This window comes from Genypterus blacodes, unplaced genomic scaffold (genome assembly GCF_046128005.1).
Source record: "Genypterus blacodes isolate CSIRO-AG114 ecotype Tasmania unplaced genomic scaffold, CSIRO-AGI_Gbla_v1 ptg000076l_1, whole genome shotgun sequence".
NCBI classification, from domain to species: domain Eukaryota; kingdom Metazoa; phylum Chordata; class Actinopteri; order Ophidiiformes; family Ophidiidae; genus Genypterus; species Genypterus blacodes.
The window spans coordinates 900589-913207 of NW_027466885.1; positions in this window are offsets into that span (position 1 = coordinate 900589).

A 12619-nucleotide genomic window follows, 5' to 3' on the forward strand; every position below is an offset into this window, starting at 1 on the left:
CTCTCTCTCTCCTTCTCTCTCTCTCCCTCTCTCGTTCATTCTCTCTCTCTCTCTCTCTCTCTCATTCCCTCAGTCTCTCTCCCTCTCTCATTCATTCTCTCTCTCTCTTTTTTCCCTCTCTCTTGCAGCCTCGGACTAGAGTGAAGCAAATGCCCCCCCCACAGCCACCTGGCATCATTAGAGGGTCTGATTCTCTAATCAACACCAACAAAACAGACTCCCCTCCCTCCTCGCGCTCCACATCCATCTCCCCTCTGCTCCATCTCTCAGTCCTGCGGCCCTACCCCTGGGTCTGGAACCCTACTGTGCTGGATAGACTAGTTGCTGGTGGAGTTGGGGGAGTTGAGGGGGGGCGTTGTGTGTTACTAACCAGGTGGGTGATGATGAAAGGAGAGATACCAAGGCAACAGTAACGTGCGATGAGGTTCGTGGCTGGGGAGGCTCTCACTCTTTTAAAGTCAGATTTACAAATATATGAATTCAACACAGTAGCATAAATTCACACCATTCAATTAATTCTTGCACATTGACTACTGGTTATGTTTCATATCCCATATCAGCATTCTTTACACACACATACATATTAGGCCAAAGAAGAACATTACATTTATAGCGGCTCAGAGAGAGCGCATTTGCTCAGCTTTTTATCATGGACTGTACAGCAGTGAGTATGCATGTCTTACCTTTACTTGTAAATGAAGTCCATTCGCCCCTCCTTTTGGACACACATCTTACTGGAATTACAGAGCAGTTTGCAGAGCAGTTTCGTTTCTGATGAGGAAGACATGGCTGACATAAACATGATGTGTGTGTTGTTTTGGTTCCCCAGCTTCCCTGCAGGCCAGAGGTGGAGATCATTGAATTTGAAATGCAGCCAGAGGTTGCTTGTGTCATTCGTTTACCAATCATAACCTACATGAACTCAACATCCTACTGCTCACTTATGTTTGTGGCCAAACAAGAAGGGTCAAATATCTCTCATTTGAATAAGACAGAGATACAAACAAAATACAACATTTCCAAGAGGATAGCGTGACTCAGCTGGAGCATTGACGCCCTCGCTGTTGTGCTTCACAAACCCAAAGCCAAGGAAACAAAAACACAGAGCTTTGGTCTTTACTCCGACTCCAAATGGGATGTTTGTTATCGTGATCTGAGCCTGTGAGAGGAGACCACCTGAAAACAGCACATTCATCCTTAAACACACACACACACAGAAAATCAACACAAACTGGAGGTAAAGCTGCAAAGTACAAACAGCTGGCTGCTGTCTAAAGTGTAATTACTGCTAATAAAAGAGGCTAATAGGGACTTAGCTCCAGTAGCCAATGGCTAAATGAAATCATTCCGATAGCGGAAGAGGACGAGCAGTTTGTCTGTCTGTCTGTCTGTCTGTCTGTCTGTCTGACATTCAAAATAGGGGGAACAGCAAACTTTCAGTGTCTGCGCCTTTCAATATGTAATAAAAGTAGAATTAATAAACTTTAAGTACGATAAATACGCAAATCAAAGGCAAACAGGCTGTGTGTTGATGTGAATAAGCAGCAGGGTGGCCTGTGCCTGCATAAATCCTGTTAAACGCTTCTAATTTAATGTCATTGAGAAATGAGGCACCTCTGAACCCTGAGCGGAGGTGGTGACCCAGATCGGCCATATGGCTCTACACCACCTATGGGCCTGGAGAGAATTCAAGCAGTCAAGATGATTTCCTGTGTGTGTGTGTGTGTGTGTGTGTGTGTTTGCCTGGACACACAGATGTAACAGCTGTCTCCTGCAGAGTTTTCACCTTTGGGGATTTGCTGACCTCGTGTTTCTCAGGTGATCTCAGATCTCAGCTGACGTTTTTTGTCACTGGAGACATTATCAATCCCATGTGAGATGACATTTGTTTTAATTTTACAGCCCTGTCATGAAGTATAACACCTAACTTATAGTTTAGGAGCAGTTGATTTGACCTGTTTGTGTTTTCAGTTGTACATTTTGAGTGTATGACTCTTTTTTGGGTGTCTTCAAAGGCGCCCTTAAATAAAATGAATCGTTATTGAAATCAGTTATGAGATATTTTGATGTTATGTTCCATATCTGTTATGTTTCTGAGCTGTGCTTAAGCAGTTTAGACCTCTGACATCTCTGAGCAACAGAGATTAGAGTGCTTGTTACAGTTACGTGTGCGGAAATGATTCAACTCACATGTGGACATTTGATCCCACATGTGAGATTTTGATACATATCAGATTTATCACACACAGAGAGAAGCTCTGAATGTGTTTGTGCCACATCTGTCAAATCTGATATGGGTCATTTGTCCATGGTTTGCTGTATTAAGACCCAACTAAATCCCCAAAATCTTATTTCTTTTGAAAAACAAAACTCATTTGGAACTCATGACGAGATAAATATGTCTTAGTAACCTGCTGACCTTCTGTCCAACATTTGCTCTTCCTTCTGGATTTGGTTGGTGATCTGCCACCACACGGTGTCTCTGTGGTGCAGCCCAGGAAGGCGTTACTGACATCTGAGGGAACAACAATTGTAGGTCATCCATCCTGCGTGTCCATCAAACAGCCAGTAAGGGGTTAAATGGAGAGGAATTTAATGCACGTACCTTCATAAAAAACAAGGGGGATATTGGCACTTCTTTTTTCAGTCTCAAGTGTGATTTGGGGAATGAGATCCAGTTTCCCAGCCTTGTAGGAAACAGGTGCTCTCACCAGTTGTTCTTTTGTCCCATTATGCGTCTGGTGGACTGAAAGCGGAGCCAGCACCTGTTAACAAGTCTTAATGGTTGTGGGAGAAACATAAAGGGAAGAAAAGAAACGTCACAAAAACACAATCTGGCAGAGGAAATTCTGTTATTTATATACAAATACTTTTAAAGTCTTTGTAAAATGTAGATTTTGAATTGAACAGTTTCTTGGAGGCAGTTTCACTCTAAGGGTTGGATGGTTGCCTTCAGAAGGAAGTGAGTGTCCAGGCCTTCATGGTTCTCGTGCTTACATGACCACACACCTCCTCATCCCTGCAGGAAGACAATCCCTGTTTCTGGTTCACTCTCCCTCAGGTAAACACGGAGATAGTGAAAGACTTATTGTTTCTTAACAAAGAGATTTAAAGTCACACTCAAAGCCTTCCAAACTGCAAAATAACCCCTGAAACCATTTCCAACTCACCTACACATTCCCACTTCCCCCTTTACCTCTGTAGTTGGTAGATTATGTACGGTGGCTCGTTTGAATCATTGCAGACGCCATGTCATGAACCTTCGTCTTCTCTGAGCTCATAAAATGTCCAAATGTCCCAGGTGGCGGACATGTTGGGGGACGTTTGAGGTGTGATGGATCCTGGATGTTGCACTGTGCCGACCGCAGCTGTGGACGGCTGTTGAGAGGGTCTGATGTCATGTATGACGGGAGTCTGCTGGGATGCGAGGATGGGAAGATGAAGGAAGAATGAGGGGCAGAAACCAGATCCCCAAGCTGCCCTCTGACTGGGCCAAGGTTAATGTGGAGCCACCTGCTGCCTCTAAAATGACGCTCTGACATAAACAAACAGGAAACTGGATACATTCATCACCTATAACGACATCTGATGATGAGACGTATCAACACACACATTCTCATTAGCTGGAATTGTTCTTGGTATTTCTTTTTAAATGTAAATGCTGCAAAAGGCAATAAAGCAAAAATTGAAAAAAATGAAAAGCTTGTGTTTGCACATACAGTATGAGTGTGTGAGCAGGAGGGAGAACCAGGAAGAAGGCTGACACACACACACACACACTGACCCAACACTGCTGGATGATTCACGGCTGAGGGAATGTGTCGGCACTCCCTCCTGCATATCGGGCTGCACTGGATTATTTAGCTGGATGGACTCTTCCTCAGAGGAACAGCTGTATGATGTCATACAACACACACACACACACCGTCCATTTTCTGTGCTATCGTTTCTCACTTGGAGTTGAAGTGTTTTGGAGACCTGTGCAGTGTTTATAGATGCAGAGTAGAACAGAAGCCTAATGTTACCATGGAGACATGAGGAAGAAACATTTACAGTACATTTCTCATGAGTGCAAAAGAGTAATTTGTATAAGTTAAGTGGCCTTTTCAAGTTATACTGTATATATAAATTAAATTCATTGCATTTTTTGTGTATTTTATTTTGAAGTCTTATTCACCCTGCCATTGGAGATACAGGCTTTCTATGATGTAATGTAAAATGATTGTTCCAGACCTGAAAATGTTTTGGAATAAAGTGAAATACAACTTTTGGAAAGTCAGAGAGATTTTGGAACAATGTTTACAATCTTGAAAACTCAATTTAGACCCTGGAAGAGATGTTTTAGTCTCTCATATCATCTTAAGAAACCATGTTGCTAGGAGACATTATCTTGCAATTTCCAGATCACAATTCCTGGTGCTCACTCGTCTGGAGCCAGCTGGCAGCAAGACGCTTCAGTCACCGCACAACGCAGACAAATGCTGAAAAAGACACAACATGCTGGCTGTGTGATCTGACTTCAATTTGCTGGTCAATCTTACACAAACATAATAAGTTTAATTTACAATGACACCCACTTACTTTCTTTACATAACAGCAAAGTTATGGAAAACTTTCTCAGAAGTCAACAGATGTTTATCTTTTATGTTTTCTTTATGGCAGGGGTGTGGAGAAGCTGGGTGGGCTTCACTAGCTTGGGTTGATTTCATAGTGGGAGGAGGAGGAGGAGGAGGAGGAGTGTGATGAGAGGAGAGATGCTGGAGAGCAGACGCCTGCTGGAGCACAGAGATGAGAGATTGAGGTGGGTGCCGGTTTTAGTTTGCAAGTAAGCTGACCTCACATGACCTCACCGGGCATATGGTTTGTCTGATGTGTGCATGCTTGTGTGCAAATGCAATTTTTTGTTTGTGCACGAGTGAATCAATCTCAATGCAATAGCATCTTAATGCCAAGGAGCACGTTAACATGCAAAGCATCTCCTCCATAGAATACCCTAAATATGGAAACAGTGATTGGAAATTGTTTAGACATCCTGAAATGGTTTATCCTGAGGCAGAGCACAGCTCACGGATCAAAGTGAAGGAAACATGAATCATACAGACTTTCTGTATGGAAACAGATCATTCACCTCGCTTCCTGTGACACACACACACACACACTGGCACAAACAAGAATGTTCATGGGAAAAAAAACAAAGAGAGATGCAAGGACTTGAAGAAAGGTTCAAGTTCGACTCGGTGTGTTTGATCATTCTGAACATGAATTCATGTTTCAGTTTCTTCACTGCCACCAATAACACACACACACACACACACACACTATGCAAAGTTGTTCCAAAAGGAAGCCAAGAGTGAGTGAGAAGAGAGAGAATAAGATCTTCAGCCTCATCATCACCTTCACCCTGCACAGCTGTGGAGGAATCATTTCGGTCAAAATAACAATAACACAGTGGAATTGTACCTGAAGTGTTGGATGGAATTACCTTGAGGTCAGAAAGTAACTGATTACTGCTCCTTCTCTCCTTCTCTCAGTGAAGCTCGTGGCTGTGCAGCTTTCCTGGGGAGGCTCAGTGATCACTCATCCACATTATGCAGAGGCCCCCGGGATCCAGGTCAGACCTGATCTCTATGCCATGGTGTGTTCTGTTTGATTGAACAAATTTTACAGTCTCTAGTCTCAAGCAGAGGAACTTCTGTGGTCAGAGGAGCAGATTAACAAGCTAACAACTAGGCGCAGTGCTTAAAGTTTGAATTAATAATGAGGACAGGATGTGTTGGATAACGTGTGTGTGCTGAGCGACAACTAGCACACTCTCCCCTTAAGAACCTAATCCACACTTTTGATTACTGTCCTCTACTCCTCTCTCTCTCATGTCAGCATCGCCCAGGTACAACTGCAAACTGTGGAACCATTTCCCCCTAAAATCCAACTGGGAGAAGCTGTAAATATGTTAAATCAGTGGGGGCGCTGGAGCTTTTGCAGGGGGGGGGGGGGGGGGGGGGGGGGCTCTCGAAGAGGAACCTTCTAATTCCAAGACGACCGCTCTACCATCCTGAGATCTTGTTCCATTAACGCCCCGCATCAACTCATCCAATTCAAAGTGATGCACTGGCTGCATTACTCACTAACAAAATAGCACAGAATCGTTCATGTGATGAGGTGTAAATCTGTAGAGAGCTCCCTGACTCACATTTTTAGGACGTTGACCAACATTTGTGGTTCTGGTTTGACACTGATGGGACTCACATCAAGGTAACAGCCAGAGCAAAAACAAGGAGTCAGAGAACAGGAAATGCCACATGGTTATAAAGCCCTGGCTTCCTTCTGACTGGCCACCTTGGTGGGTGACTTGCTGGCTGTCTTCTCGCAGCTTCTCACTGTCTGATCACAGGAAACTGAGTGAGAAAGTAAAAACAGGGAGAGAAAGAAATAGACAAAGGAAACAAAAACTCGAGGAATAAAACAGTGGATATAAATAGAAAGTGTAAAAGTTGGGATGAATGGAGAAACAAAAACAGAAAATTTGCAAAAGAATTGATTGATTGGAAAAGAAAGAAATAACACAAAATGTATGTAAAAAAAAAAACTTGATAAATAAACACAGAAGCTGCTTTTCATGGAAAAATCTATATTTTGGAGATACAAAGTTTCCAGTTGCGTACATTTTGTGAGAACAATCTTCCACAAGAAAGAGAACAATAGGTGGCAGTGTTGGGCACCTCCACATGTTGAAGCCTAAATTCAGCTGAACACACACAATTCAGAATCTTGTGGAAAGTCACAGTGGGCGTCTGGTCCAACATCAAACACATGCAGTCACAGGCGAATAAATGCCTACATGTCTGTTTTGTATGATGAGTGAATTGCTGTGTTTAATCCATTTAAAGTGTGTACCTCCTCCAAAAGGATCCCTGAATGTAGGATGAGTAATAAAGAAAAATGAGCCATCCATGCAGTACCTTAATCCCACACACTCTCATTTGTGTCACTAATCTGACAGATTTACACTCTTTTATTAGCTGAATATTCCACCCTCCATAGATTACTCCTGGAGGAGAGGTTGGAGCATTTCTTCATGGTTACAGAGACAAAAAAGACTGTGAAGTGAAACCTCAAGTTACAGTAAAGGCCTCTCCGCTTTTATGTCCTATAAACCACAAAAGTGAAATCCTAAATAAAGTCTGTGTTTCTTGGATACAGCTTTTATTCCATCAGGTCACGGAATTTCGAATCCCATAATTATCCTGCAGTGGAACCAGCATTTTGAGTTTGGAGAAGATGACAGTAATAACCTGCTAATGCATGAGCCTCACTGACTATACACTCACAGAAAGCTGCATTAAGGAGAGGCAAAGTTTGGTTTGTTGTAGCGTGTTGTCCATTGCAAAACACAGTCCCACTCCTTATCATTCTGCGCCTTTTGCCAAAGGTATTTATGAGTATTGGACTGGTGATGCATTCACGTAAACAATCTCCCTCTGTGTTTTCATAAGAGGCAGGGTGTGACTGCAGTGTGCTGTAATGATCAATGAGGCGGGCCTCATCACGCAGAACTGAGCTCTAACACAGGCACGTGTCATAGCTTTTGGACTGGGCGGTAATTTCTTACATGTGTTTGTGAGGGTGTGAATACAGAAAATGTGGTCCTTGTTGGCTTGTCACTAGATTTTATCATGTGGATTGATGAACTGATATTAAGGGAATGAAGCTGTGAGCTGAGGTGTTTCAGTGATGTAAGTGAATGACTTGAACAATGAAACAGCTCTCCATCAAAACCATATTTTAGAACGAACGTTTCTTAATGCTTCAGATGCACTCAGAGACTCAGAGGTGTTTTTTTTCAGATGGGAAGATACAAGAAAAACTCTGAGATTGAGTTGAGTGGGTGGAGGTGAGTTTACTGTGAGTTGTTCTGGTTTTCCTACGGGTCTTTGGGGGATTCCCCTCTCGTCTCTCGCTGTAAACCAGCATTGCTGCATCGCTGATGGACGTCTCTGTTTGGCAGGTGCTAATATACTTGGCGCCTACTGTTGCCCACAGCGATGAGGCAGTCAGGGCAGCGTGCCTTTCAAGAGTGCAGGGGAACATTATATTTCACATTATCTCAGAACAATAGGTCATTTCCTGCATGCTGCGGGCCAGAAAAGCTGAGGTGAGGCTGCCAAGCTCCAGGAAGGGAGAACAGACTGCAGGAGAGATTGAAGGCTATATGGGGTTTTCATGAGGCTGATGAATTGATAGGTTGGTGGTTCCACAGTCAGTGCAGATTCAAAGGTACTTCACTAGAGGTTTGATGAGTGTGTTGTAGCTCTGTGCCCAGCTACTTCCACCGGGTAGACTTAGAATCTTTACCCTGAATAAATTGGAGGCCACCAAAGCCCAGAAGCAAAATCTTACTTTGACACTGCCTGTGTATTTCGTGTTGACTTATTCTGGCAAGCAGCATCATATATCATCTTTTTTTCCAGAGACCTACGATAATAAACCTGTAACATTCATAGTGAGGATCGTTTAGGGCATCCTGATACAGAAGTTAGATTTGTTTCTTGCAGCCTCATTCAGAGCAGACCTCCTGCTTTGTTTATGTTAGCTGCCAAATACCATTTCTGGGTAACTCTGCTAAAGGCTTTACAGAGCGACCTCCATGCAGGGAGGGTATTCCTCTGGGTAAGGGCAATAACTAATACTACTACTACTACTACTACAGTAACAACTATTTTCTCAGAGCTACAGCGCTAATAGACAGTCTGGGTTACAATCTTTCTATTGGGGAAGCTAGAAGTCCCCTTCATCAACCAGTTAAAATATGTTTTGATTGTAATGTTTGGATCTGATTAGTGTGGCCCATGAAACCGCTAGATGCTAATGTGTGATTTCCCAGGGGGCCCTCAGTAGCTTCATGGGCTGCAGGTGTTGGCAGGAGAGGAGGCGGCGCAGGGGGGAGGACCTTTAGACTACATCAGTGTCCGTTCTGCCTTTGACTGTTTCTATTTTCTTCTTCTTGTTGGGTTCAGGTAAACAATCAGGACATGCTTCTAAGCTACAGGTGCTCGTGTTAGCCTGGTTCATTTGGTTCCACCCCCCAAACCCTCACCCACTCCCATGTCGATGGGAGTGCAAAAGCAGTTTAAAAGCAGTCAGCCATTAAATATGAGTGTTGGGAGTTCCAGTGGCTCTTGTTGCCTCTGCTCTGGTGAATTACATGGTATTGATTATCCTGATGGATAGGAGCCCTCGCGCATATCATCCCTGTGTCCTATACGTGCTGCCTACAGCTCAGTCAGATCCAGGATGTTCTAATATCTCGGGTCAAAGGTGGTTCTGCTTTGTTACTCATTCACTGTCCAATTTTACCCTGCTACCCTTCATATCTCCATCTTTCAGGGGTAGACTTTGACCTATCATTTTCCTGTTCCAGGCAAGCAAGAACACTGAGCGTTCTACCTTTGCTGCTTCTCTCCTTCATGTCCTTGTTTTTCTTTTTCAACAGTACATTACTGCACTGAAGAGACCAAAAAAAGGGAGGGGTCCTGGAAGGCCCAGGGAAGGAGAGAGGGAAAGACACTGGATGCCTGAGATAGGGTCTGAAAGATGTGACTCAAGTAAACGTAGCCTAGGAGGAAAGGAGGGTGAGTATAATTGATTCTGAAGACCCAAGTCTCATGCCAGTTCTTCCCACAGGGGTAGATGGTCACAGTTACTGTTGTGGGGGAAGGGACACAGAACAGGATACAGCCACATACCACCTTTTCAATCTATTCCATCGTTAGTGAACAGACATAACCTTTGCATGAGTTTATTAAACGTATCGTATCAATGAGGCACATTTGTTCATGTTTTCTTTTGTTCTTGCCTTACGTGGGAGCAAAAGGGAATGAAGAGAGCGTGATGGGAACACACTGAGGCTTTTCCAACTAAATATCTCAGTGCTGTGCAGTGGCGCTTTGACAGTTCAGTTGGCATCAAATGAGGAGGAAGAGTGAAAGGAGGGGCGTGCTCCGAGAAGAAACTTCACAAAAAGAATGTACTGTTATTGTTGAATGGAACTCTGGAATGGAATATTGAAGCAATGAAATATCATAGGATATTTTTGATCATGATAATAAAAGCATGGAATAACTAAATGCAATAAACCAAATCAAAACCTAGGTGTGCACCTATGTGCATGTATGCACGCATGCATGAAGGTTAATTTATCCTCCAGTCGGCTTGTTTCATTAACCCTATGTGCAAGATCACTCAGTAAATGTAGGTTACTGCTCAGCCCAGTGTATTTCCCGAAAGGGACCAAACGATATTAGCATCCTGCTATCTCCCCACATTCCCTGGAGCAAAGATGACTCCAGAAAGATGCTTTCTCTTTTCTTTGAATTCTGCTGGACACCACATACTACAGTATACACACACACACACAAGTAGGAGCAATAGAGAGGAATCAAGGTAGCATGTGTGTAAAATAGGCCATCATGCAGAACAAAGGCTTTATGTCACTGTATGTCACTTGATTTTATTTACCCATCAGTCAGGAGAAGCACTGGAAAATTAAAAATGTGGGATGGCGGGCAAACTTTGATGTATTAGAGAGAAGGGGATTTATAGCAGATGGCAGGAGGACCTTTGGGCTAACAGTGCTTCTCACTCAACACTGGGAACTCTTGACCATCTGGACCAAAAGGCAATGGACAGCCTCCCAGAGTGGATTCCCCATCAAGGCAACATGGAGAAAAGGAGACACCCACTTTGGTCAGCATACCATTCAAAACCTTCCACCGGCACCATATGAGACTACGGAACCATATTGAGACTACTACTATTCCTCATCCAGCACTTTCTGGAAAACACTAAGTTGAAGAGAAGAGAAAAATGTGAAATGAGATCATCTGAATTGATATAATTTGATTTGTTGAGTGTTTGATTCTACATACAGAACACTCCACAGTACATGTCAAACATGGTTCTCTTATCCCTGCCATTGTCCCATGCATGGTATATGGACAAACAGCATGGAGTGAAACGTTGTAAATCTGTGGCACAGTCACTTTTGAGTAGCACACAGCCTCCAGATGTAGCTCTTTATTCCTTTTTTCTTCATTAAATTGAGCTGAAGAAGTGAATCTGAAACGCAGCACCCCTTTGAGTGATGTACCTGTGCCTGAGTATCCTCTTGAGGTGTCTCCTTCCCTGCTCCATTTAGAGCCACAGCCTGGCTTGGATCGATGCCTTTCTCTAGCCACCCGTCATTAATTATTCACCTGATCGGTCCTGCTGCTCATTAGATGACTAATCTGGAAGGGTGAGGAGAGACGGGACTCTTTGAAACCTGAGACCAAGAGGCAGCAGGGAAGGGAAGGGGCAGGGTTAAGGGAATCAGATCTCGAGACGGAGAGAGAGTTCATAGATGTGGGACTACCGATTTGTACATCTAAGTCCTGACATTCAGGAGGGTTTATAAATCTTTGATGAAACCATAGAATCACTTTGATGAATGTGCACGTGTATCACCAACATATCACACATGTTGACTCCAGCTTCACAGATATTAAGACAGACAGGCAAAAGAACATGCACCAATAATGAAGTAAGCCAAAGTTAGCCGAAGGGTTCCGTGTTTCACTCACATTACGCCTTTCCAAAGTTATTCATGAGAACATCTGTGGTCATTGAGGGTCACATTTTCACTGTCCTATAAATCTCCCCCAGCTTTCTCCCACTGACACCAGTTCTGTTATTTTAAGTCTCTGCATGTTCTTCAGCGCTTTCTCCAGCCTGCTAACTTTACACATCAAACAGCAACATTTCTATATAAACCCCTCAGATCTGAGAATCTGGGGGTCCACGCTTCCTGCTTTTGTATTGTTCTGTGTTTGAGGCAGTTTTGCAGAAAGAAAAACAGACCCAGAAAATGGAAGAAAGTAAGACAGAGAGCAGCCCCCAGTTCTCTTTCTTTCCAATTGATCATGTACATGCTGGTGGGGTGGCTTTGATCTCCCCCGTCCCCTGAGAACTACAGTGAGGTGGGAGTTGGTGTGATGGCGGTGGTGCACGTTAGCTCTGATTAAAGGGAAATATGCATCGCTGTATAGTGCTTTCCTTTTTATGTGTGTCTGGGATGTGGTGCAATGGCGACAGTAGATTGGGCCCGATATGTTCTGATGTCAAAGCTTTATCTGCATTCCACAAGAGCTGAAAGCCACCTGAAGTTGAGTCACAATCTTTTTTTGAAACCTCTGCAGGCTTGTTAAGTAGTTTGAAGAAGTTCAGAGTTGGTGTAGGTCCAGGTAAGCTTGTTTTTCTGTCAAAAAGCTGGGCTGTTGCTTGATGACAAACACAAGGAGTCCCCCCAGAAGTGCCCTTTAACACTTGAAGAAGGGTCATATATCTCAAAAACAATAATAGTTGATGACCTGCATTCCACAGGAACGGGTCAACCCCAGAGCAGAGAGCATGTTTGGTTACAAAGGCATAGAAACTAATGGAATCTCGAATCTTTCTTGAATGTACAACTTACTATAACTCTACTGTGTACCAGAACCTTATAAAGAAAATGTCCATTCATTAAAAAGCACACTGGCAGCTTGCCAGATTGCAGAGGGATCCAGAGCCCTGGAAGTGGACACAC